General features: G+C 40.1%; 1 long non-coding RNA gene across 1 annotated transcript; it reads left to right on the plus strand.

Annotated features, from left to right (window-relative positions):
• The first annotated feature begins 316 nt into the window (after window positions 1-316).
• LOC132711993 (uncharacterized) lies at window positions 317-26,336 on the plus strand. The gene is made up of 2 exons (XR_009622701.2): window positions 317-380; window positions 25,767-26,336. It is a non-coding gene; the product is annotated as an uncharacterized LOC132711993 (long non-coding RNA).
• Window positions 26,337-26,950: the final 614 nt, after the last annotated feature.

Here is a 26,950-nt window from a genome sequence, read left to right on the forward strand (position 1 = left end):
CCAGCCAGCTGATTTTTGGGCCTTCTGGGCCCACCAGAAGTAGGGAAACAGGCTGTTTCCTGCCTCTGGAGGGCCTGGGGTGGGGGAAGGCCCACTTTTCTTTCTTACCTGTCTCCAGATCCTCTCTATTTATCTGGGAAGGTCAAAAACAGCCTTTCCCACTCCCTTAGAGGCCCTACGGAGGCTGAAAGGGCCCATTTCCCGACTCCTGGTGGGACAGGAAGTGACATCTTTTTGCTGTTCCCCAGCCTCCAGAGACTCCTAGAGAGGCTCCTAGAGACTCCTAGAGAGGTTCTGGAGGCTGGTGACAGCAAAAAATGTTACTTCCTGTCCCACTGGGAGTCAGGAAATAGAGATAAATAGAGAGGATCTGGAACCAGGTAAGAAAGAAAAACGGGCCTACCAGGCGATCATGTGCCAGGAGCGGGGGGGGTTGTGCACGCATGCGCGTGGGCACGTACGCGCGCGAACCTCCCCTGCCCCCCCCTCTCCTGGCACGCGATGGCAAAAAAGGTTAACCATCACTGGTATAGAGTCTCCTGCTTGGACTAGAAGATATCTAAGGTCCTTTCCAACTTGGTCATTCTGTTATTGATGGAAACCTAAAATGAGAAACAATTCTGGGGTGGAGATAGGGAGATTGCTATTTTGAATTTTGAAAGAAGTTATTGGTCATATTTTCACCACAAATCTCTTCCACCATTTTTTTTCTGCATAGAAGTTGTCATTTGTCTTGTGATGGTCTCATTAGCACCACATCCAGAGATACTGGCAAATCATTTTCTCATAATTCATCAGCAGAGATCTGTGATACAACTGCTGTTGAATAGTAATGAAGGGGAAAGACCACTCATAAGACATGAGATAAGCTTTAATTCATACTGTTTGGGGCTGTTGAGATGATTGATAGATTGATACATCTGCATAGCCAAATTTATGGTAACAGAGTAGAAAGGTTCCCTAAGAAAATTATCCAGGAATGTTTCCTGTGCTAAAGATGTACAGATAGCTCTTCCCTTTAATCTCCCCCAATACACACAGAGACACTCACATATAGACCCAGTGTAATAAAAAGGAGTGGGTCAGCACGTTAATTACAGGCTGTTTGAGCCGCTCTAGAGAAGTAAAATGAAAACTTTTCCTACTCCAAAAACTGTTTCCCCCTTTTCAATCCAGTTTAAGATAAGGAACAATAAGAAGGGAGGGCAAGATGGGAATTGAAATTGCCACACAATACCAGGATTGTAGACGAAAAATATAGGTAGTTACTTCATCACAATCTTCCACATTAAGGTGAGATATATTCCTATTTTTATTCTTTATAGAAGAATAATCTAAATCTGAATTCATACACATCAGCTAACATATGTAAGATTCCTACAAATCTGTCTTCTTTTATCCTCTTTTTGGATAAAGCATAAACGGCCACCTTGCCGTCCCTGTGCCCATTGTCCAACTCTTCTCATTTTCTTAACAATCCCTGAAGATGTTGTGGTAGTAACGAAATATTCATTGTTTTGTGTCAAAGCAGCACCAGGAAAACAATGAATACACCTGCATGCTTGGCGATAATGATGCCTCTTCCTTTTCTTAAAGGTGCGCTACCATAATTAAATATAGATGAGCTGAAACTCTTGATTGACTTAGCATCTATAAAACTAGGGCTGGAAGTGCAACCCCCTGAGGGCCACACCCCCTGATAGGCCTAGGGCTATGTCTTTCAAGACAGGACAATTATAATTAATTGAGCAATATGACAGAAGATACAAGTCCAGGGATAGCAGCCACAAGTGACACATAGCACAATAAGAGCAAGAAGACCACTCAAAGGGTTAATCTGGATTGGCTGGAACAAGACAGACAATTGCATTCATACCAGTGCCATTTTATTATGCCAGAGAATACTAAGGAGCTTAGCTTTCCTAATCTTCTCTCTTCTTGCTACTTTATGAAAGGGTGGGGTAAAGATACATGCTATCTTTGGTCATTCATTTTTTGATGCACATTTTTTTTAATTAGTGATGGTTTTCCCAGAGAGAACAATAGATAGAGCTGTAGTATATCACTTTTATCAATGACACTATAAGTACCATTCACATGAGTACCACACTACTTTCACCGTGGTGATGTTTAGTCCTTAGTTCAGGACTAAGTTGTAGAATTTCAGCTGAACTGAATTTTCTGAGTAAAATAGGAGGCCAGGCATTCAGGTATAATCCCAGTAAATTTATAAAATGATTAAAAAATCCTTGATTAAAAAAAAAACATCATTCACATTGTTCTTAGTGCCCATTGCCTAGCACTATGCTGAATTTTAGTTGGGGGAAATGGGAAAGTGAGGAAAGGGGATGCAATAGTGTATACTTATTTTTATATTGAGTGGACTAAATGGATAGGGAAATCTTTTTATTAGAACCTAGAATCATTCAAAAAACCAAATGGAAATCCCGAGTACTATCATCAGTACAGGATTCTTTTTCTCATTACGACTTAAGAAAAGTTAAGGTGAAGTTTTTTTGGTGAAATTATTTATTTATTTATTTATTTATATTTCATATTCCTTAACCACCCATCTCGCTCAGAGAGGGGCTGTAGACAGTATACAATACCGTAATCAATAAAACTAAATATTAAAATGAGAATAGAATAGAATAGAATAGAATAGAATAGAATAGAATAGAATAGAATAGAATAATTTAAAATAAAAATTTTCAAATGATGTCATTAGAAAAGGCAAAACAGAAAACAGGAAATGTGTAATTCTATCATAAACCAAAGATTAGGCCAATCAAATCCTCAAAATGAAACATCAATAGAATGAAGGAAGCAAGATGAGAAATTATGATGGAAGAAAACTCTAATCCCCAGATTTCATAACATGAAAGCTGCAATCCTGTGCACATTTCTCTTTGAGAAAGGCCCATATTTTAGTGGGACTTACTTCTAAATGCATGGAGTTGGACTGCACATTTTAAGTCAGATTCAGAATTTGAAAGGGGGGGAGTTTTTATTCACTGAACCATAATTTTTAAATATGAATATAGGATGATCTGCCATCAGACATATCAGGAACAGCACATCTTAATCTGTTCTGTCAAACAAGGTAATCTAGTGGGATCCAAGCCATCTTTGTGACAGTGCCTGCCCTATGGAAAAGGCTTTTCCTTGAGACCTAGAGATCCCCAGCTCTATTGGCCTTCCAGACCTATAGGCCAGGGGTGTCAAACTCGATTTCATTGAAGGATGCATCAGGGTTGTGTTTGACCTCGGGGCGTGTGTGTGTGTGTGTGTGTGTGTGTGTGTGTGGCCACAGTGGGTGTGGCCAGCTCGATGTCACTCATGTGATCAAATGCCACTTTGCTAGTAGTTTGTTTTGCTAGCACTCTGCCCATGAAAACGGAGCTTGTGAGGCAGAGGTGGGTTTCAACAGGTTCTGACCAGTTCTGGAGAACCGGTAGCGGAAATTTTGAGTAATTCGGAGAACTGGTAGTAAAAATTCTGACTGGCCCCACCCCCATCTATTCTCTGCCCCCCAAGTCCTAGCTGATTGGGAGGAAATGGAGATTTTGCAGTAACCTTCCCCTGGAATAGGGTGGGAATGGAGATTTTACAGCATCCTTCCCATGCCACTCCCACCAAGCCACTCCCACCAAGCCATGCCATGCCCACCAATCCACACCCACAGAACCGGTAGTAAAAAAATTTTTTAAAAGTTTATTTATTATAACACAGTAAAACAATACAAGACATACAACACTTATATACAAGACTCTTTTTACAGCTTTTTCATAGTGATCCTTCCTTATTATTTACTATTTCCACAAATTTTACTTCATCTTATTCCATATTACTATCTGTCCCCATCATTTCATTCACAATATATTTCTCTTTTTCATTTCAATCACTAAATTGTATTTTACCAATTTTTCCCATTGTTTTTGACATTTCTTTAACTGCCCCTTATTTTTCTTCTTCATTTTTCCTTTCCTCCAACCACTCATACCATCTATACCAAATTTTATAGTATTCTGTATCCTCTTTTTCTTTGAGTTATTTTGTCAATTTATCCATCTCTGTGCATTCCAAAATTTTTTTTATCAACTCCTCCTCTGTTGGTGTATTTTCTTTTTTCCAATTTTGGGCATAAACTATGCGGGCAGCAGTTAATATATGTAATATTAAATATTTTATTTCCTTTGTATAATTTTCTGTAAAGATCCCTAGCAAAAAAGCCTCTGGTTCTCCCTTTATTGATTGTTGCATTATTTTCTCTAGCCATTTTTTGACTTTGGCCCAAAATTTCTTTGCCGTTGGACAAGTCCACCAGAGATGGTAATATGTTCCATAATTGTTTTTGCATTTCCAGCATACTGGGGATTTGCTCAAAATCATGTTGGCTATTCTGGCCGGTGGTAAATGCCATCTATGGAACATCTTCCACTGGTTTTCCTTCTATGCCGTAGATAATGTTAGTTTCATATTTATTCACCACATCTTTTCCTACTTCTCTAATTCTACTGTGTGATTGAAGTTCCTTGCCCACTTGATCATGGTTTCTTAATAGGATCAACTATTTCCTCTTCCATTTTATACCGTAATAAGAATTTGTATATTTTGCTAATTAATTTCTGGTCCGTCCCATGTATAATTTTATCCAATTCATTTTGCTCCAATTGTACCTCATTCGTCTTTGTATCTTCTTTATATTTTGACCAAATTTGTGAGTATGTCCACCATTCAATTTCCTTGTTCAAATCCTGTTCCAATTCTTGTTTTGCTTTTAGTTTTCCCAAATCATTTAGAATATCCCTATATCTGATTATCTTAGTCCAATATATTAAATTTGGATGTGTTAGTGTTTCAGTAGGAGAGATCCAGATCGGTATTTTTGTATAATGTTGGTTTTTTTTTTTATTTTAATCCAAATTGATAGCAGTGCATTCCTGAGAATGTGCCTTCTGAAGTATTCGTGTATTTTATATTTCTCATCCCACAGGAATGCCTGCCATCCTACTTGTAGATCATGCCCTTCAATTATTAATATTCTTTTACTTCTCAGCTCCATCCTTTCTTTCAACCATGTTAGGTATGCTGCTTGATAATATATCTCCCATTCCGGGAGTAAAAAATTTTTGAAATCCACCAGTGTTGTGAGGGCCGCGTGGGCAGAAGCACTGTGGGTTGGTCCTTCGCTGTTTCCAGGGTAGCCCCATGGGCCGAATCCAGCCCTTGGGCCTTGAATTTGATACCCCTGCTATAGGCTGTTCTCTCTAGTGTTAAGGCCAGGATACGTGTGTTTTGCAGTTCTGACGTGGCTCATGAAGTCCCTCAATTATTATACTAGGATTCTTTTAAATGTATTTTTAATCTTATTTTATATGTACTTTATAATGTAATTTATTATACATATTATTTATTACATTTATTGCTTCTTAACTGTCCATAGTTCTTTCTTTAAGATAGGTAGTGACCATATAAATTTTATTAATTAACCAATAAATAAAAATGAATGATTCCAGGAATAAAGTCATATAATAAAAATTATTCTGGAAAATTATTCTGCATCAAGGATGTTCATCTTATAATTTCAGCCAATGGAAACTATGGAATGCATCCCTACCCTACAACAGTCTTTAATCTCTGCTCTCTCTTCTTTTAGAAAAAGGAATTTCCTCTCTACCAAAATGAAGGAGGTATTTTAGGGTCTTGAGCTGTCATTGCTATTGTGCCATTTTCAGTTTAGTTTAATTTCTGTATGGGTGCACGCGGGGGTGGGCTTCGAAAATTTTAGCAAGGGGTTCTTTGCCCAGTTGCTGGGTGGCTGTGGCTATGGTGGCCATGGCCTAGTCAGCCTCCTGCACCATGGAGGGGGGCATTTCTCCCTCCCTGGGCTCCGGAGGCTTCCCTCGAGCCTCCAGGAGGGCAAAAATGGCCTCCCCAGGGTCTGGAGGCCGGAAACAGGCCTGTTTCCAGCCGTCCTGAACTTCTGGTAGGCCCATTTTCCCCCGAGCCTCTGCACATGCCCTGCATGTATCAAAAATAGGCCGCGTTGGGAGGGGTGGGGCAGGGTGTGCAGGGTCAACCAGGAGTGGGATTTGAACTGCACAGAATCTTAGCTAGAGGTTGTCCTGAACCCCTGCAAACCCTCTGCAAACCCCCAGCAGCCCACCCGGGGTGCACGTATGAGGTGCATAAGTCAAATAAATAAATGAAGTTACAGGAAATTTAATATTTGAAAATTCCCTTCTTTTGCATTCCCAAAAAGTGGCATAACTATGATCTTAAGTAATCAAGGCTCAAAGGATAGGTTGAACTGTGCCCTACTGAAATTATACCAGTTCTCAAGGAGACTTGAACTTCAGTTTTTGTAATTTAATTCTATATTACAATTACCTTAACTAATTCTGTTTTTCCCAATGCAATAAATGTGTCCAAGTCTCTTAAGTGAGTTGTTTGGTTGTAGAATTAGTTTATTTTATTGGCAGGGAAGAAATGAGAAAACCTTAGCAATAAATATGAGGAGTCAAATGTTCAATAACCAAAGAGACCAAGGACTTAGCATTTCCAGTTTATCTTAGTGACAGGGAAGCTTTTATTGCAGACTTACAAGTTCAGAAGGTGTAAGAATATTTCCCTCCCTCCCCCTTTTACAGATAACTTCATATACAGTAGTGCTTTACTTTCTTTCTTTTTTCTTCAGCTGATTCCAACATAACAGAAACAAAGTGAAAATGCTACAAAAAAACTCACAATGCTTCTCATATGGTGTTTTGATAATACAATATGATTCCCCTCCAAAGGTCCTAGAGCTTCATGGACTAGCTCATTTTGCTTACCCCTCCTCAAGTATAAATGGGAATAGCTGTGTGTACTATTATCTTCCCCAATTGGCAGGCAGTATGACTTTTATGGATGGGTTAGACTTCTGTAAAGGCTTGGAGTTTGATCTTCTGTCCCTGTCTGGTGAACAAGCATCCTGCTGGTTCGCTCCAGCTTCTAACCTCTGACATTAGAGCCCTGAGCTGGAGAAAATGCCTCCATCTAGACTCCAGTATGATTCCTTTTGACCCTGACCTAATTGTCAGAATTAGAGTGAATAAGTGATGCGGCTGCTTTTTGTACAAATCATAAATCCAGGAGGGAGACTGTCACATGTATAATTCAAGGAAGATATATACATGTTTTTGTGACACAAAAGGGACTTAAAATATCTACCTGTGATCAGATTCATGATCCAGAATAAACACTGAATTACAATATGTGGTAGAAAGAAAATATTTCTTTTCAGCAATGGAACTGAAAAGTACTATAAAATAAACTTTAGTGACTCTAGTCACATAGAACATGCATGAAATGTGAAGACATGGAGGTGAGATCCATCTCTTCTGTAAAGATTTGTAACGTGCATATATGCTGTTTGTATATTAACTCACTCTACAGGATCATTGTAGATTAATCTGGATAAATCACTAGAGGCTTCATCTAATAGTTTCATATTTAACCATCACCCTAATATTATATGGTGTGGCATGTCCTGATTTTGAAAGTCCTGTCTTCTCTTTTGAGCTAGCCTAGTCTGAAAATATGTCCAGTTACAGTTATAACAAATGAAGGCAATTGCCTTGAAGGTACCTATCAATTTACAGCATCTAGTTGGCAGACCAAAGAGGTACATAGATGACCTATCTGGATTTCCAGTAAGGGGAAATGGGCTGCATTACTATGTAAGCTAATCAATATGTACACCTAATGCTATTGAGCTGCAGATTTAAGTAGGTTAAATAGTGAGAGGCAGTTTTGGTAAATGATTAAACCTGACCGAATTGCTTTTGAAGTTAATATCCTTCCTTTAGAAATATTTTATCTACTCTGTTGAAAAATAAGAAATCATGGTGTATTCCTAGTACTGCCTGTGTTGATAATCTCCAACTGGATTGAATTTTGATTTCTATAACTCCTAGTGAGCACAGCCTTTATGAATTGAAGTCCAACATCTTTGGAGGTCACCATACTGGAAAAAATATGTCCACCTGTAGATCAACCCCTAAACCAGTGTTTCTCAACCTTGGAAGCTTGAAGATGGGTGGACTTCAACTCCCAGAATCCCCCAGCCAGCAGCGCTGGCTGGGGGATTCTGGGAGTTGAAGTCTACCCATCTTCAAGCTACCAAGGTTGAGAAACACTGCCCTAAACGGAAATAAATACATACACTCAGCATTATTATTGATTCTTTATAAGGCTAGCCTCAATTATTCACCCTTTTCTTTTAATTTTTCAAATCTTCTGTTCAAAATTCCCCATCATGCATTAGGGGTGCTCTTTGCACAGCTGAAGAGCAGGACTTTGGAACTGCCTGAAACAGCACAACCCCCAATGGTGCGGAAGAAAGTGTAACGGGTTCATAATTGCAACCCTTTCATTACTGTCTTCTAGTTCTCAGCCCACTAATGTCAAGAGCATCGTCTTTGTAGCGTTATTGGCATTTTTCATCATATTCATGAAGTGCAGGTCAATTTTCTTCAAAAGGCTCCCTTCACCAAGTTGCCACAAAGACAGACAGTAATAAATTCTACTTGTGCACTTGTGAAGGCTTCGTAGCTGCAAGCGACAATAAAAAGCAATGAGCTGGGTGTCACTAAGTAACTCCAGTTTACACTGCATTTTCTCTCTTTTATTGAAAACTAGAATATGAATTTATTAATGAATACACAGGCACACTTTGAAAGCTGGGGAGAGTAAAAGGGAGGTGGTGGGGAGAGTAGGAGAGAGAGACCAAGTCAATTTATTTGATATTCACACAGTGAGTGCCTACATTGTATTGTTTCATCATTTATGGCCCAGATTTGCTTGTTAGGCTGTGGCCCTCCAAGAGGGTGGGGGGAGCACAAGGCTTATATAGCAACACCTTGACGTAGATGTACAGCTGCTCTCCCTGCGCTTGTCTCACCTTTAGCCCTGTCTGTCTACTGCAGGCTTTCATTTTCCGCATTCATACATCAATAAGCTTTGCATGCTGACACCTAATTTTGCAGGCTACTTTGGTTATGGAGGCTGCTTTTTGCATATTGCTACCCACCCCCTTCTGACATCTCCGGGCTTTAAAGCAGAGGAGAAGAGAGCACACATAGGGAAGGGGGGAGAGAGGGGGAGAAGAAGAAGAAAGGAAAAGAAGAGGTTTTCTTTTCTTTTCAGGCCTAATCAGAAATTTTTTCCAATTTGTCAAAAGCCGATCTGCCAAATCAAGTGTAATTGATTCAGCTGTCCACCGCCACCCCCACCTCCCAAGCACAGCCTTTTCTTACTATTAGTTTTAAGGATTCGGCCAGTGTATTTGGCTTCAAACAAATATGAAACCGGTCCTAAGAGATACATGTGAGTGTGAATTAGTTACCATTTCCATTCCAGTTAAACCTTTCCGTTTTGAAATAATTTGTCAGCCGCTTTCTCAAATAGATGAAGCGATAGATGCAAAAATGTAGATTTCAGTTCCCACTGGCATCTAAAAACATGGTCTGATGGCTGCTAGGAGGCTGGGAAACCTTTCTCCTACGTGACTCCTAAAAAAAACCAAACTCATTTGCCCCCCAAATTTGCAAACAATATCATAGCAATGCATATATGTAGACATACATATCTCCATATGAATACACCCAGTGGTGAGATTCTGGGGGTTCTAGGGGGTTCGGCCGAACCCTTTGTTAAATTGCTGGCTCGCCCCGCCCCTTGCCCTGCCCCTCCGCACTACTATTTATTGCCAATAAATGGGGCGAGCGAGCCAGCAATTTAACAAATGGTTCGGTGGTTTTTTGTAATTTATTGGCCCCGCAGCACACTGAACCATTTGTTAAATTGCTGGCTCGCCTGCCCCTTGCCTCCCACCCGCGCGGCACCAGCCTACCGTAGCCAGGGGTAGGCAATTGTGGCTCTTTTACAACCTGTGGACTTCAACTTCCAGAATTCCTGAGACAGCTTGGCTGACTCAGGAATTCTGGGAGTTGAAGGCCACAGGTTGTAAAAGAGCCACAATTGCCCACCCCTTCCCTAGCCTGAGTTCCGCTGCCTGGGATCCACGTGGGCTGCCACGTGGTTCCCCACCGGCTCCGGATGCAAGAGAGCAGGATGGAGAAAGCAGCTTCCACGCCTTCACTCACCCTCATTCTCTGCTCTGTTGGATCGCCGGCCATTCGCTTACCCCGCCCACCCCCAATCTATTGCTGCCTCTGGAGTCCCAGCTGATGGCTAGAGGAAAAAAAAACTGTTCAAATTCTTGCCGCGGGGCTTCAAAGGGCCGCCCTATAGCCAGTGGTGCAACCGAACCGTTTGTTAAATTGCTGGCTTGCCCCACCCCTCCGCACCACTATTTATTGCCAATAAATAGTGGTGGGCGAGGGGCGGGCGAGCCAGCAATTTAACAAACGGTTCGGTGTTTTTTTGTAATTTTATTGGCCCGCGGAGCTTCAGCATAGGCTAATTAGCCCTTGATTAGATCGGCTCCCGAGTCTCAGCTGATTTGTCTCAGCTGTTTTGCTCAGGGCTCTGCTGCTTGCTGGAACAATTTTTTTTCCCCTAGCTATCCTGAAAAATGAAACTGAAACTGCTTTGCTGTTGCTGCAAGGTTGGAAAATTAGGCAGGCAGAATTCTTTTCTTTTTCCTCACCAAAAAAGGTAGGTACAAACAATGGGAAATTTAGGGAAAGATTTTAAAACACAAAAGAAAAAAAGCTAACTAGGGAATTGTAATAATTGAGATACTATTAATTGTATATTTCTGAAAGCAGAAATGGTTAAGTTGTGGTTTGGAGGAATATATGGGGGAAATTATTTGGTTTATTATTATTGGTAAATATAATTAATTGATTTGTAAGAAATTGGATTGCATGGAAATAATTGGAATATTCATGTTCATATTGATTAATATACAAAAAAGGTAGTTATATAACTAATTGATTTATATTAAAATGTTGAATTTATATTAAACAACTGTAATATTACATAATTAACCAATGTGAGGATGGATATAAAAATAGATGACAATGGGAAGGGGTATAATATAGAATAGAAGGGAAAAATTGAATTTGATTAAGATTAGAGATGAGGATGAAGGGTAATATTGGTTTTTTACAAAAATAGATGAGGAATAAATATGGCAAAAAGGAAATATAGAAATTGTAAATTTAATTGAAATGACTAAACACTGTTTAAATTGGTGAACCGACCAAATACTCTGTTCAAAGAAAATACATTGTATGTTTGTATGTGTGTTTCTAATTATTGTTATTTATTCATATTTGTTCTCTTTTATTCTTTAAAGTTTAACAATTCATTCTTTATCTTAATATCTTTATATTTGTTTGGGGTTGGCTTTCTTCCCTTTCATCTTTTTTATTGTACAGCAATCTTTCTCCTCAAACCTACCACCTCTCTCTTTCCTTTCCTTCTTACTTTCTCTTCCTCCCCCTCTTCTTCTCCTCCCTACTTCCTCTTCCTTTCTCCTTCTCGTCCTCTCTTCCTCCCTCTCTTACCCTCCCTCCTACTCTAATTTCCCTTCCCTTCCTTCATCCCTCTCTATTGCTGTATCCTTTTGTGCATATGGACTACTCAGAGGTCTGAAAAAGTTATTTTTGACTGGTCCTCGCACTTTTGACCAGTCCTCGAACTTACGACTGTCCTCACATTTTACGTTTTTGCTCTATCTTGTCACCATGGTGAAGAGAAGCAGTTGTGAAATGAATGACATGGTTGTTAAGAAAGCTGCACGGGCATAAATGTGAGGATGGTCATAAGTGTGAGGACCGGTCAAAAGTGTGAGGCCCAATCAGAAATGACTTTTTTTCAGCCCTCTGAGTAGTCCCTATGCACATACCCACGCCCACCCAGTCACATGACCAGCTAGTCACGCCTACACAGTCACATGACCAGCTAGCCACGCCCACCCAGTCACATGATTGCCAGGCCACACACCCCAACTAAGCCACGCCCACAGAACCTGTTGTTAAAAAAATTGAATCCCACCACTGAATACACCCACATACAGACACTTGGCTGGTTCATCATAAAAGTTCTCACAACTTTCTAATTATGCCTGCATAAATTTCAGTGTAAAAATAGCCACGCTCGAAGCCGTGATGATATCACACGTGTCATGACATCTATCAAATGACGTTGATTATGTAATTTACATCATTTGTGTCATGATACAAATGATGTACAGTATATAATTTGCATCGTTTCCATGATAATATCATGATAGGTTTGACATTACCTCCCACTTCCCATCTTGGTCTCCAACTCTCTCTCTTTGTGTGTGTGCGTGTGTGTAAGAATGAATGACTATTGTGCTAGGATCAGAACTGCAGACTTAAATTGCCAGAGAGCTGGAGGGTGGGGCTGGGAAGTGGGTGATGGAACTGAGGGCAAAATAGAATCAAGGCAGGGGTGAAATGCTCCTGGTTTGGACCGGATCGCCCGATCAGGTAGTGATGGAGGCGGGTGGTTCGGAGAACCGGTAGCAAAAATCCCTGCCCCCCGCCCCATGCCCAGCTGAGCTGCACAATCATCAGAGGCTTTTTTAAAATTATTTTTAAAAACATTTTTTCTACAACCTCTTCGGGTGAAAAAAATGCTTTTAAAAGTTAAAAAAAAGCCTTTGATGATCGCGCGGCTCAGCTGGGATTGTCAAAGGCTTTTAAAATAACCTTCAGAGGTTGTAGAAAAAATGCTTTTAAAAGCCTCTGATGATCCAAGCTGAGTTGCCTAATCGGCAGAGGCTTTTTTTTCTTTTAAATGCCTCTGACGATCCAAGCTAAGTTGCCTGATCGGCAACTCAACTGGGATCATCAGAGGCATTTAAAAGCATTTTTTTTACAACGTCTTCGCCGAAGAGGTTGTAGAAAAAATGGTTTTAAAAGTTTTTTAAAAATTGGCCATGCCCACCCAGTCACATTACCACCACCACCACCAAGCTATGCCCACAGAACTGGTAGTAACAAATTTTAGATTTCACCACTGAATCAAGGTGTAATGGTTGACACCTAGGCTGGATCTAGAGTACTTTGGTTGTTGAAGATATATTTTTTCTTTTTATTTAATCAATTTGTCTTCCCACCCACTGAAATTCTTAGTGAAACACAATATTAGTTGGTTAATTTGAATTAGATTGGGCAGTGTTTACACTGCTGAAAATTTGTTAATTCAAAATCATATCAAGAGAAATTTGCTAAAGGGAGGTGTGATTTGAAGAAAAGGGCCGAAGATACAAAGAGGATGACTTGGTCTATTCTTGCCATCCGTATAAATAAATTAGGGCGTAGAAATACAGCAGTGCACGTACAGTATAGAGAGCATATACAGAACAATTTTACACAGTGTAAATTTTACACATATTTAGATAGAAAACAATTATGCCACCTAACATTAAGTAAAGAGGAAAAAATAGTTTAGGTATTAGAAGCTGAAGTGATTGTTGTCATTCAAGAAAAAGGAGGTTGCAGGATTTTGTTGTGACTCCGACCCCCGAGCCCGTCTTATCGGAGGGAGAAGGCTCCAAAAGTGAAGGAGAGGAGTTGGCCAGGCCTCCCTCTCCAGGACCCTCCTCTCTGGCAATGCCTCAGGTGTCTCCCAAAGGAGAAGAGATTGGCCAGGAGCCAGGTATCGCCGAGCAATCGCAGTCGGACAGTGACGGAGATAAGTCTTGGCTGGATCCACGCCAGCGTCGGAGAGACAAGCTCACGCAGCAGAAAAGGAGGCGTGCCAGAGATTAAGCTGAGTCACTGGACCATACCCCACAGGGGATAAAATGGGGTATAGTGGCCATTCAGGCTCTGTGACGGACAAAACTAAACAACTAGTGAGTCACATTGTATCTCTGAAACTACGTTATCTGCCTGCCTTGGATTTAATACGGACTGGACTTGACAATTCTGTGGCTTTATGTATTTGTTTTGGTTCTCTGTGAGTAAAGTTCTTGGCAAGCAGCTACTGGGTTGCTGCCAATCCTGTTTTTGAAGGAATTTATTGTCTGCAAGTTTTATTTAACTCCTGGCTGACTGTTTGTGTGCGTGTGTGAGACCGGGACAGAACAGATTTGGGTTTGGCTAGTCTAGAGAAAAGAAGGACTAGGGGGACATTATGGCAGTATTCCAGTATTTGAGAGGCTGCCACAAAGAGGAGGGGATCAACTTATTTTCCAAAGCACCAGGATAAGAAACAATGGGTGGAAATTAATCAAGGAGAGAAGCAACCTGGAATTAAGAAGAAACTTCCTAATAGCGAGGACAATTAATTAGTGGAACAGCTTGCCTTCAGAAATTGTAGGTGCTTCATCACTGGAGGTTTTTAAGAAGAGACTGGACAGCCACTTATCTGAAATGTTATAGGACCGTGATGGCGTGCGTAGCCATATCAGTGGGCACACCAACTCCTAGAGAGGTTCTGGAGGCTGGGGACAGCAAAAGTTGGGAAATGGGCCTTTTCAGGTCTCCGGAGGGCCTCCGAGGGAGTGGGAAAGGCTGTTTTCACCCTTCTCAGATGCATAAAGAGGATCTGGAGTCATGGAAGAAAGAAAAATGGGCCTACCAGGCCATCGCGTGCCAGGAGAGGGGGGGAGGGGGTTGCATGAGTATGCGCAGGGGGGTGCATAGAATTATGGGTGTGGGTACCCACACCCTGATTCTCATTCTGATACACCTAACTGCAAATAAAATTAGTTAAATCTTTCTAAAGAATGTAACCAGCCAATTGAAACTACGTATAATATTTTATTATTTGAATATAAAAAAATCTGAGAATCCAGAAAGCTCTCTAGTCACATGCATGCATATCAATTTATTCTTTAAAAAATCATTTTGCCTGATTTATCAGAAGGCATTTTTTTAGTTGACTAGATGGTTTAATGGATAAATCTACACATATGCATATATGGATGCTAAAGTTATTAGCATCCATTATTGCTACAAAATAAGAAAAATTGCTGAGCAGAACTGATCAGAATGATACTATCTATAGTAGAATAACTTGATTTTTTTTTGTTAAATGTCCCATCAGAATCCAATAAGCATGGCTGCTTATTTGCTGAAAGACACTGTGTGAGGTAGCTGTTCTAACAAGCGGCATCTCTCTTAAACTAGGCAAATGTATCTCACCCTCAACAACTTAAAATGTGTGGATTTCAACCACCACTAAGGAATTCTGGGAGCTTTAGTCCACACTTAAAGTTGCTGAGGTTGAGAAACATGAGCTAGACATCTCTTTGGATATATACCTCCTCCTCTGCCCCCAAAACACATGTGATGTAAAATATCCTTATTGAATAACACTGAAAAACTGTAGTAGGGTCATAGAGTAACAGAGTTGAAAGAGATCTTGGAGGTCTTCTAGTCCAATCCCCTACTCAAGCAGGAGACTATACCAAGGGTGTCAAACTTGCGGCCCACAGGCCAAATGCATCACGCACTGGCCACGCCCACCCCTGGTTTAACAAAGGGGGGGAAGTCGTGATATATCACGTGATGACAACATGACACCATGAGTTTGACACCGCTGCTCTATACTATTCGAGACAAATGGTTGTTCAATCTCTTCATGAAAGCCTCCAGTGATGAAGATCCGATAACTTCTGGAGACAACTTATTCCACTGATTCATTGTTCTGGAACTGTCAGGAAATTTCTCCTTAATTCTAGGTTGGATCTCTCTTTAATAATCTTCCATCTGTTACTTCTGTAATGAGAGTCTGAGCCTAGCATTGATGACTAGAATTTTTTAAAACACAAACTATGTTATTGTAGTGTTCATTGGAAGAGAACAAGGGAGGAAATGAGGTTTCATACTCTTTTAATGAGGGACAGGGTTTTCTTAAGAATCAGCCAACAGTCGTGGAAGATCACAGGACCTGAGTAGTGTCCATCTTCAAAACAACTGATTGCTTCAGAGCAGCTTGCATATTACTTCCCCACTTTTAACACCTGGAGTGACAGAATAGTGCTAATTTCATTTGAGGGAAGGAAGTGGGGGGAGGCCCACAAAAAAAGGAAGAGAGACATAAAAAGATTTGCATACAGTATATTCTCAATATGTGAAATCTTCGGTATAAAGCTAACCAAACCATTGACCACTGTGATATGAAAAGGAAAATGTTTTATCAAACTAAATCGTTTTTACAAGTTAGCCTTTCTTTCCTTCTCTAGCCTTTATCACAGTAACTTTTATCATTAACAATTGCCAATGGTCATTTCTATTTAATCTTTCAAGTTTACAACTGCATGATGATAGAGAAGGAGAAAAAAAGTTTGCATATAAGAAACCCAGAAGGGAATGAGAAAAGATGAATCTATGAATGCATTTAAATGAGTCCTGAATGGCTTTTCTTTTGCTCTCTCGTGTTCCCATCTCCCAATAGCTCTTCCGTGAAATATAACAGGAAACTTCAAATGTATTTAATTTATTTATCAAATTTATATAGCAGCCTATCTCATGGCAAATGACCCTGGGTGGCATAAAAACATTGCTACATCAATCCTTTATTGTGGTCAATGACCAGAATTCTTTACATTAACCATTCTGATTTGAGTTTCTGGGCATTATAGTTCTGGCAATTATAGCTGAAAGGCTATAATTCCCCTACCCCTGCTAAAATCATCTGATAACAACAAGACAGGAGCTGATGAGCTGACTGCCTTTTGCTTCTATAATATCCCCAAACATCAGTACTAATATTTCTCCCTTTCTTCAACAGTTGTTAGAATAAATATCCTTCTGGGTTCAGTTCCAAGTGGGGGAAAAGACGTTGGATTCATGGAAGTTGCTTGGAAAGAAGGTTTATTGATGAACAGGATCACATGGCTTGTGTTCCTGAACAGGATCACATGGCTTGAGTTCCTGAACAGGATCACATGGCTTCCTGAGCTCCTGAGCAGAAAAGGGAAGAGATGCTGGGAGTGCCTTGGTTTAATTTATGCCCTCTGTTGGGCCCCATCTTAGAATTTCCTGTTCCTGTACAAGAAATGTATCCCATTGGCTGTCAGACTCCAAGGGGGGTGGGGATCTTAGCTAACTTTGTAGGTTTGCTGGGTAATGTAATCTTCCCAGGTGCCATGTGGTGAGTTTCTGTTGCTAGATGGGTCTTATTATGTCCTGGAGGCCATGTCTTTTGTGTTGCAGATGAGCTGGCTTAGGCCTTGATAACCCATTGACAAGGTGGGGGGGCAGTTTCTGCCTCCCTTTTAGGGGAACTATTCTGCCCTTTTAATATTTCCTAAAATATTTCATCTTTCCAGGAGAGAGGTGGGTGCTAATTTCCTACACAGTGATTGTACAAAATATGCCTATAGACCTGGCTTCAAAAATCAACATGTATTATTATTTGATAAGGCTACCACATTGGTGCTGTAAAAATCCAGATGACCACAATATGGCAGTAACAGATTAGGGTTTTATATATCATTTTGCTGCCATCCTATGGCAGTGCAGATTTTTTGCAGCCCAGATATGTTAGTTCGGTTTAATACATAGCATTGCGGGATACCTGCCTCCTGACAACACTGGAAGATATATCAGTGTTGGAGTGCTAACAATAACAAGTATAAAAATGTAAACAAAACAAAAAGGATACTTTTTCTGAAGAGTTCACCCTGAAGGATGTCATTGGGTGATCACAGAGCCACATCAAATTCCTATACAGCTAGTTAGAAATGGAAAAAATTGGCAACAGGAAACCTTTCTTTCATTTATGGAGTAGCATTCTCTGATTTAATTGAAGCTTCTAGTCTCCGAGAACCAGTGACAGCCTTCATTCTAGGCCATGTTTAGCATTTTATTACTTAGTAATCTGAGCGGGGAGTCATGCTATTATTGACTTTCAGGCAATCTTCTTTGCTTCTTTCAACAAAAAAAGGATGCCCATAGAAATAATTGATACCATATTCAGCTTCTGAGCAAGTGTTCCCTTGGTGGATTGTGCACGAAAGCTTTTTGATTTAGACTTAAGAATAACAAAAGTTGGGGATATTTTTCACTGACGACCCCCATATGACATGTCCGTAACCCCTTTCACAGCAGGAATGTTGGCCTCAAGGCATCTCTTAGCAGCTCAAATGAGTGACTAGAGGCTTTCCTTCTTTTATTATAGATCTGCTGGTTAAAAGTGGAAGCTCTTAAAGAAAAGTCTTTTTTTTTTCATTCCACCATAAAGAAATGAATGAGCACACACATTTTTTTTTCCTTGGACATGATCCAACGAGGGGTCAAGTATAGTCTTATGACTTAAGTTTTACATGGATTGTAAATAACCAAACCTTGATGTGATCATTAGTACTGTCTCCATGGTAACCAGAATCTATGGTCTTTAATTTTTAAGTTTGCATTCAAATTTTCTCCTAAAGTGAAGTTTTAGGAAGAATTTTAAAGTTCTGGCAAGAGCAAAATATCTAATAACTGTGGAAAAAATAAAGAATGACAAAATTGCTGAACAAGTAGTCCCAGAATTGCTATGATCAATACCAGTTTTCCATCATGTGGAGGTAGAAACTATACATGTACTATAATGTGAATCAGCGGTGAAATCCTCTGAAGTCTGCTACCGGTTCTGTGAGTCTGCTATTGAGTCCATGCCTGTGCAGCGTTAAAAAAGGAACATTTTGAAGCTTTCCGAGTCTGCAAAGGTAAGTAGAACAGCGAGGGGGGGAATCTGCTGTGCCATGCAATTTAGATTAGCTAGAAAGCAGGAAATCCAACAATTCTAGCTTATATAAATAGTGCATCACAGCTGATCATCGCCCAGCTGATCGTCGGAAATACCGGTTTGCTCAAACCGATAGCATTTTTTACTACCAGTTCTCCCGAACCAGTCCAAACTGGTAGCAGTTCACCCGATGTGAATCCTAAAATAATCCATGAACAGTTCAATGGACACCAACTAGCAGTCAGAAGACATATGAAAGTTTGGCATTTAAACAAATCACCCATCCCAGGCACATAGAGATAAATCACATTTATGCACCATTCAAAAAAGACAATAAAAAAGCTAAGAAAGGAACCAACACATCCAGCAGCCAATAACCATACAAAGCAAACAATCAAGCAAAAAACAATATCCTAATTAAGGAACAACCTAGGAGAAAACCCCACCCCACCAACACTACAAGGGCAAACTATTATACATAAACAGGAAAAAAAACTCCATAGTCACTAGCACTGATGCTGTTACCTAGTTGGGTAATGAAATGCCTGTAAGCAAACAACCAAGGTCAGAGAGCATCAAGGACTCCACAATCTAACAATAAGCCTAAAACCATTAGATATTACTCTCCTTGTATCATTTTCCATTGACTGCAACCTGCAACAGTAGACCATAATAGCACAACTACAGTTAAAGTCATCAATCTCTTTTTCCTACTCAGAAATACCACATTCCTCTGCTGCCTCTGCCAAATATGACAGCCATGAAATTTTAAAAATCAGTATACACTTCTAATATGATTAGAAATAAAGGAATGGACAAGGTATCTGTCTGAGTCTGAATCTGAATCACTGTGATGACAGGCTCCAAGGTAGTTATAGGTTCTACCCTCGAATCTCGAAATGCAATATTTTTCTTCTGTCATGATACTGCCTGCAGTAGGTCTAAATTTCTACTAAGGTGCTTCAATCCTAGAAATTCTAATTCTGAGCAATGGTGGGAGAGAGAGAAAAGCCCATTTCCTTCAATTACAATTTTCCCCTAAGACCAGTGGTGGGATTCAATTTTTTTAACAACCGGTTCTGTGGGTGTGGCTTAGTTAGGGGTGTGGCTTGGTGGTCCTGTGACTGGATGGGCGTGGCTAGCTGGTCATGTGACCGGTGGGCATGGCTATCTGCATAGGGACTACAGAGGGCTGAAAAAAGTTATTTCTGACTGGTCCTGGCACTTATGACCATCCTCACATTTATGCCCGTTGCGGCATTCTTAACAACCGTGTCACTCATTTCACAACTGCTTCTCTTCATCATGGTGACAAGATAGGGCAAAAACGTAAAATGTGAGGACAGTCGTAAGTTCGAGGACTGGTTAAAAGTGCGAAGACCAGTCAGAAATAACTTTTTCAGCCCTCTGAGTAGTCCATATGCATAAAAGGATACAGCAATAGAGAAGGATGAAGGAAGGGAAGGGAAATTAGAGTAGGAGTGAGGGTAAGAGAGGGAGGAAAAGAGGAGGAGAAGGAGAAAGGAAGAGGAAGTAGGGAGGAGAAGAAGAGGGGGAGGAAGAGAAAGTAAGAAGGAAAGAAAAGAGAGAGGTGGTAGGTTTGAGGAGAAAGATTGCTGTACAATAAAAAAGATGAAAGGGAAGAAAGCCAACCCCAAACAAATATAAAGATATTAAGATAAAGAATGAATTGTTAAACTTTAAAGAATAAAAGAGAACAAATATGAATAAATAACAATAATTAGAAACACACATACAAACATATAATGTATTTTCTTTGAACAGAGTATTTGGCCGGTTCACCAATTTAAACAGTGTTTAGTCATTTCAATTAAATTTACAATTTCTATATTTCCTTTTTGCCATATTTATTCCTCATCTATTTTTGTAAAAAACCAATATTACCCTTCATCCTCATCTCTAATCTTAATCAAATTCAATTTTTCCCTTCTATTCTATATTATACCCCTTCCCATTGTCATCTATTTTTATATCCATCCTCACATTGGTTAATTATGTAATATTACAGTTGTTTAATATAAATTCAACATTTTAATATAAATCAATTAGTTATATAACTACCTTTTTTGTATATTAATCAATATGAACATGAATATTCCAATTATTTCCATGCAATCCAATTTCTTACAAATCAATTAATTATATTTACCAATAATAATAAACCAAATAATTTCCCCCATATATTCCTCCAAACCACAACTTAACCATTTCTGCTTTCAACACAATATACAATTAATAGTATCTCAATTATTACAATTCCCTAGTTAAATAGAGCTTTTTTTCTTTTGTGTTTTAAAATCTTGAACTCTCCTCTTTTGCCCTAAATTTCCCATTGTTTGCACCTACCTTTTTTGGTGAGGAAAGAGAAAAGAAATCTGCCTGCCTAATTTTCCAACGTTGCAGCAACAGCAAAGCCAACAGCCTGCTTTACTTTCAGTTTCGTTTTTCAGCATAGCTAGGGGAAAAAAAATCTGCTCCAGCAAGCAGCAGAGCCCTGAGCAAAACAGCTGAGAGCAAATCAGCTGAGAGTCAGGAGCCGATCTAATCAAGGGCTAATTAGCCTATGCTGAAGCTCCGCGGGCCAATAAAATTAGAAAAAAACACCGAACCGTTTGTTAAATTGCTGGCTCGCCCGTCCCTCGCCCACCACTATTTATTGGCAATAAATAGTGGTGCAGAGGGGCGGGGCAAGGGGCAGGACGAGCCAGCAATTTAACAAACGGTTCGGCCGAACCCCCTAGAACCGGCAGAATCCCACCATTGCCTAAGACATGCAATAATGGTCCATTCTCTTCCCATCTGCTATTCTTTTTTTTCTCATTTTTCCAATTTACATAACAATAAGCATTTTTTAACAGTACTGTGTCATGTGTCTCTTACAGTTATCTACATTTATTTCTATATATTTTTGTTTCTCTGTTCTAACCACTTATACCACTTATTCCAAACCTCATAAAATTCTGTTTCTTCCTTGCCTTTTATTTCTAATGTGAGCTTATACATCTCGGCACATTCTAATATCTTATGAATAATCTTCTCATTGGCTGGTATATTTTCAAGTTTCCAACATTGGGCATAAACAATTCATGCTGCTGTTACTATATGTAAAATGATATGTTGGAGTTGCTTTTTTATCTTTTGATTAATTATTCCTAATAAAAATAATTCAGGTTTTAATTCAATTTGTTCTCCTGTTATCTCCTGTAACCATCTCCTTATCTGTTCCCAATATTTCTTTGGTTTGGGGCATTGCCACCACATATGATAAAATGTTCTGTCCTTATATTTACACTTCCAGCAGTCCGGTTTCCTATTTGCGGACATTTTAGCCAATCTCGCTGGTGTTAAATGCCACCTATAAAACATTTTGTACTGATTTTCTTTATATGTGATTGACAATGTTAATTTACAGTTTTTGTTCCATAATTCCCACCTGCTATTCTTTCTGGAGCACTGTGAAGAATCATGAAAGCACCACACCTGAAAAGGCTGAGTCCAGGTTTGAAGGAGTTGTTAATTAAGTGCCCTTTTTCAGCCCCTTTACTTGGGATCTCATAACTTTTTGTATAGGTAGGATTTTTATGTAGGATTTTTATGGATGGCCACAAAACATGGGACAGGAGGCACAGCAGCCTAGCAGTTAAGACAGTGCTAGGGCTTGTCGACCAGATGGTCGGCTGTTACAGACCCAAGCACCATGTGACAGAGTGAGCTCCTGTCCTTGCCCCAGCTCCTGCCAACCTAGCAGTTTGAAAGCATGTGAATGCAACTAGATAAATAGGTAGCACTTCAGTGAGAAGGTAACAGTCATGCTGACCACATGACCTTGGAAGTGTCTTTGGGCAATGCTGGTTCCCTTGACTAGGAAATGGAGATGAGTATCACCCCCTAGAGTCAGGTATGACTCTGGAAATATTTATTTATTACTTACTTACTTACTTACTTACTTACTTACTTACTTACTTACTTACTTGGAGAATATGGGAAGTGCAGGGCAGTGATATACAACTGTGTCTCTTCCTTGAATTTTAAATCCATAGCAGCTCACTGAAGATATTTTAAGCTGTAGCTACTCCTAAATGCTTGGGGTTCAACCATCTTTTTTTTCAAAAAGCAGGTTCCACGTGCAATTTCAGGGATAGTCCACATCAATGATATAGGTTTCAAGCTTTAAAAAAATGCTCAAGTCTTATGATATTTTATATTGTACCTAAAATCTCATGGAAATTCATATAGGAACATTACTGATTTAGCAGTCATATAAGTTAATTGCTCTTTTAACAAAATGAGAGGGAAGTACTATTGTCATCATAAAGGATATCACATGGCCATCCCTGCATTGACAGAAATATAATTTCCAAATCATATTCTACTTTGCTCAGACCCTCATCTTGAGTATGGTGGGTACCATAATTTAAGATTTCAAAGAAATTAGAATAGGTTTAGAAAACAGAATGACGTGATCAGGGACTAGAAATTAAGCCTTATTTTGAAGATGGAAGGTTTGTTTATCTTTGATGGAAGATAACACAGGGGGGTTATGATATAAATGTATGATAAAATATATAGAAGGAAGTTAAGACCTTCTTCATTCCAGAATGCACCACACAGAATAATGCATTTATCTTACAACAAGATAGATCCTGTTTATTAGATAAAGCTTTCTAACAGTAATTAAACAGTGGCACAAATTACTTTTAAAAAATGGTGGGCTCTCCTTCAAGTGGAGGGTAGATAATCATCTGCTTTGGATGCTTCAGTTTAGATTTCTGCACAAGGGAAAAGCTTAGACTGGACGACATAAATTTGCATGACAGCTTCCCCAGCACCTGGATGACGCTGTCTATCTAGACCCATTCCAGTCCGGTTTCAGGCCTGGGTACAGCATGGAAACAGCATTGGTCGCATTGGTTGATGATCTCTGGAGGGCTCGGGACAGGGGTTGTTCCTCTGTCCTGGTCCTATTAGATCTCTCAGCGGCTTTTGATACCATCGACCATGGTATCATGCTGCGCCGGCTGGAGGGGCTGGGGGTTGGGGGCACTGTATTACGGTGGTTCTCCTCCTTTCTCTCTGACCGGTCACAGTTTGTATTGGCAGGGGGGCAGAGGTTGTCCTCGAGGCGCCTTATGTGTGGGGTGCCACAGGGGTCAGTCCTCTCGCCCCTTCTGTTCAACATTTATGTGAAGCCACTGGGTGAGATCATCCGTGGTTTTGTGGTGCAGTTCCATCAGTACGCTGATGATACTCAGCTGTACATCTCCACCCCAGACCACCCCAATGATGCCCTTGAAGTGATGTCCCGGTGTCTGGAGGCCATGCGGGTCTGGATGGGGAGAAACAGACTCCGACTCAACCCCTCCAAGACTGAGTGGCTGTGGCTCCCGGCGTCCCAATATAGCGAGCTAGTGCCATCGCTGGCTATTGGGGGCGAGTCATTGGCCCCCACAGAGAGGGTTCGCAGTTTGGGTGTCCTCCTGGATGCGCGGCTCTCTTTAGAAGAGCATATGATGGCTGTGGCCAGGGGGGCTTTTTATCAGGTTCACCTGACCCACCAGTTGCATCCCTTTCTGGATCGGGACTCCCTGTGCATGGTCACTCATGCCCTCGTCACTTCCCGACTGGACTACTACAATGCTCTCTACATGGGGCTCCCCTTGAAGAGCATCCAGAGGCTCCAGCTGGTCCAAAATGCGGCCGCATGGGTGATTATGGGAGTGGCGGGGCGCTCCCATGTAACACCTCTCCTGCGTGAGCTGCATTGGCTCCCAGTGGTCCTCCGGGTGCGATTCAAGGTGTTGATTAACATCTTTAAAGCGCTCCATGGCTTAGGACCTGGGTACTTACAGGACCGCCTTCTGCTACCGACAGCCTCCCACTGGCCAGTATGCTCCCACAGGGTGGGGCTCCTCGGGTGCCGTCGGTCAGACAATGTTGCCTGGAGACCCCCCAGGGGGGAGCCTTCTCAGTGGCGGCTCCTGCCCTCTGCAACGAGCTGCCCCCGGAGGTACGGAGGATCCCGGACTTGTGCATCTTCCGCCGTGCCTTGAAGACTTGTTATTCCAGCCGGGCTAGCCTAATTTTAACGGTTTTAAATTTTAAATTGGATTTTAATGGGATGTTTTTAATTGTGGGCCAAAGTATTTAATCTGGTTTTAAATTGTTTTTTAACTTTTATATTTATGTATTTGATCTTGGCTGTTTACCACCCTGAATCCTTTGGGAGAAGGGTGGTATATAAATATAATAAATAAATAAACAAATAAATAAATAAATAAATAAACAAATGGTTGTATGAAAAATGCCATGTTTATGGATAATAAGAAAAACTACTTAGAAAAATAGTAAAAGAATAAGGATTTTTAATATATCATTTAAGGTTTTATTTTCAATAATTAGTACACTTGAAAATGAATAAAAGGATGAGCAAATACATGGCAAATAATTATTGCTTTTATCACCTTAGAATTTAAAAAAAAAATAGGCAAAGAGAACTTCACATCACTGAAAACAAATCCAGTCTTGATTTTTTTTAACCTAAGTTTGAGAGAATGAGTGGATATCTCCACAAATATATGGCTATGAAATTATTTGATATGATAGTTGGAGGTATTGATATGGTTACAATAGCTGAACCATGGAAGGCTCAAGGTGGGAATCAGTTTCCTATTAATTTGAGGCATTTTGTGGATGCCTCAGAAAGACTGTCTAAGCATAGTAGCTTATATTCCTAGGAGTACAGCTATATGAATGCTATATTAGGCATATGTGAAGAAACATTATTTCATACAGTCAGAAGTAAATAGAGTGAGGAGGGGGAGGGGAGGGAAGGGAAAATAAATAGTACTAAAGAGATTTAGCAGAAAAAAAAACAGAATTTAAAAAAAGCAAACTACTAAGGAGAGCCAGGAGAGATTGAAATATATTATATACTTCTGTGATAACTATGATAGTTCCACTCACTACTACCAGGGCTTTCATCAGACAATAGATACCTATTTAAGCAGCTAAAAAAGAAAAACAGAAATATCTGTTTATTAAAAAGTTTATTTTTTTTTCTTTCATTACAGATAAAGACCATGGCTGATGTTGTGTCTTGCCCTTCTTGCCACTAGCCATCAAAATTGAATTGGATTGGTTCATCCAAGAAAGCCATCTGGCAAAAAGAAGAAAGGCAGGAGATGCAATTTAACTGCCCAAGAATTTGCTGAAGTGGCATCAAAAATGCACCAAACATTAATCTCATTTTCATTAGAAAAGGAAGAAAGGCTACTGAGGACAACTTGATAACAGATGGCAAAATTCATCTGTTCTTCTAGCGTATTTTCTGTCCAGTGAGCCCAATGCTGTTGAGTGCCTTTTCCCATTAATGGAGATAGACTTCTCTTCTTTGCAATAAATAGGCCATATTGTCACTAGTTCCTGCTCTGGGGCTACTACAAGCATAGCAAAAGTAATGGAACTCTGATGGAACAAAGAAGATAAGAATTGGATGAAGGGACCACATGTGCTTCCTCTCAATAATTTCCATGATTGTAGTTTGTTTTCCATGCTTACCATACAAGAATTACCATACAAGAATCATCATGCTGATGATACCAATGCGTATATATCGTAGAACAATATATGGCTATAACTCTTGCTTATTATTACCTATATTTATGTCTTTATGTGTAATGCATAGAAAAAAGGGCTAAGGCTAGGACTTCAGTCAGGCAATCAACATTTTTTTTTTTTTTTTACTTCCCCAATTCACTGCCTTCACTTAAGGAGAAGCTTTATAGGCAGCCACAGAAGGAGATATTGTACTTTTACATTTTACAGACATCTATCACTCCCACAATTTTTCCAACAAGGCATAGACCGACCTAAAAGCCACAAGTAATTCATTTATCTATTGTCTCACTATTCATTTCATGAAATAGATATGCAGTAAATAAAATGATGGATATTTGGCTATCAACTGTATTGGAGGTGGGGTGGGGGGCAGTGGTGGGTTTCAAAAAATTTTACTATCAGTTCTGTGGGTGTGGCTTGGTGGGCGTGGCTTGGTGGGCATGGCAGGGGGAGGATACTGTAGAATCTCCATTCCCTCCCCAATCCAGGGGAAGGATACTGTAAAATCTCCATTCCCTCCCCAATCCAAGGGAAAGTTACTGCAAACTCCCCATTTCCTCCTAATCAGCTGGACTCTGGAGGCAGAGAATAGATGGGGGCGTGGCCAGTCAGAATTTTTACTACCGGTTCTCCAAAC

Source organism: Pantherophis guttatus, chromosome 1 (genome assembly GCF_059756535.1).
Source record: "Pantherophis guttatus breed Tessera chromosome 1, ASM5975653v1, whole genome shotgun sequence".
Taxonomy (NCBI): Eukaryota; Metazoa; Chordata; class Lepidosauria; order Squamata; family Colubridae; genus Pantherophis; species Pantherophis guttatus.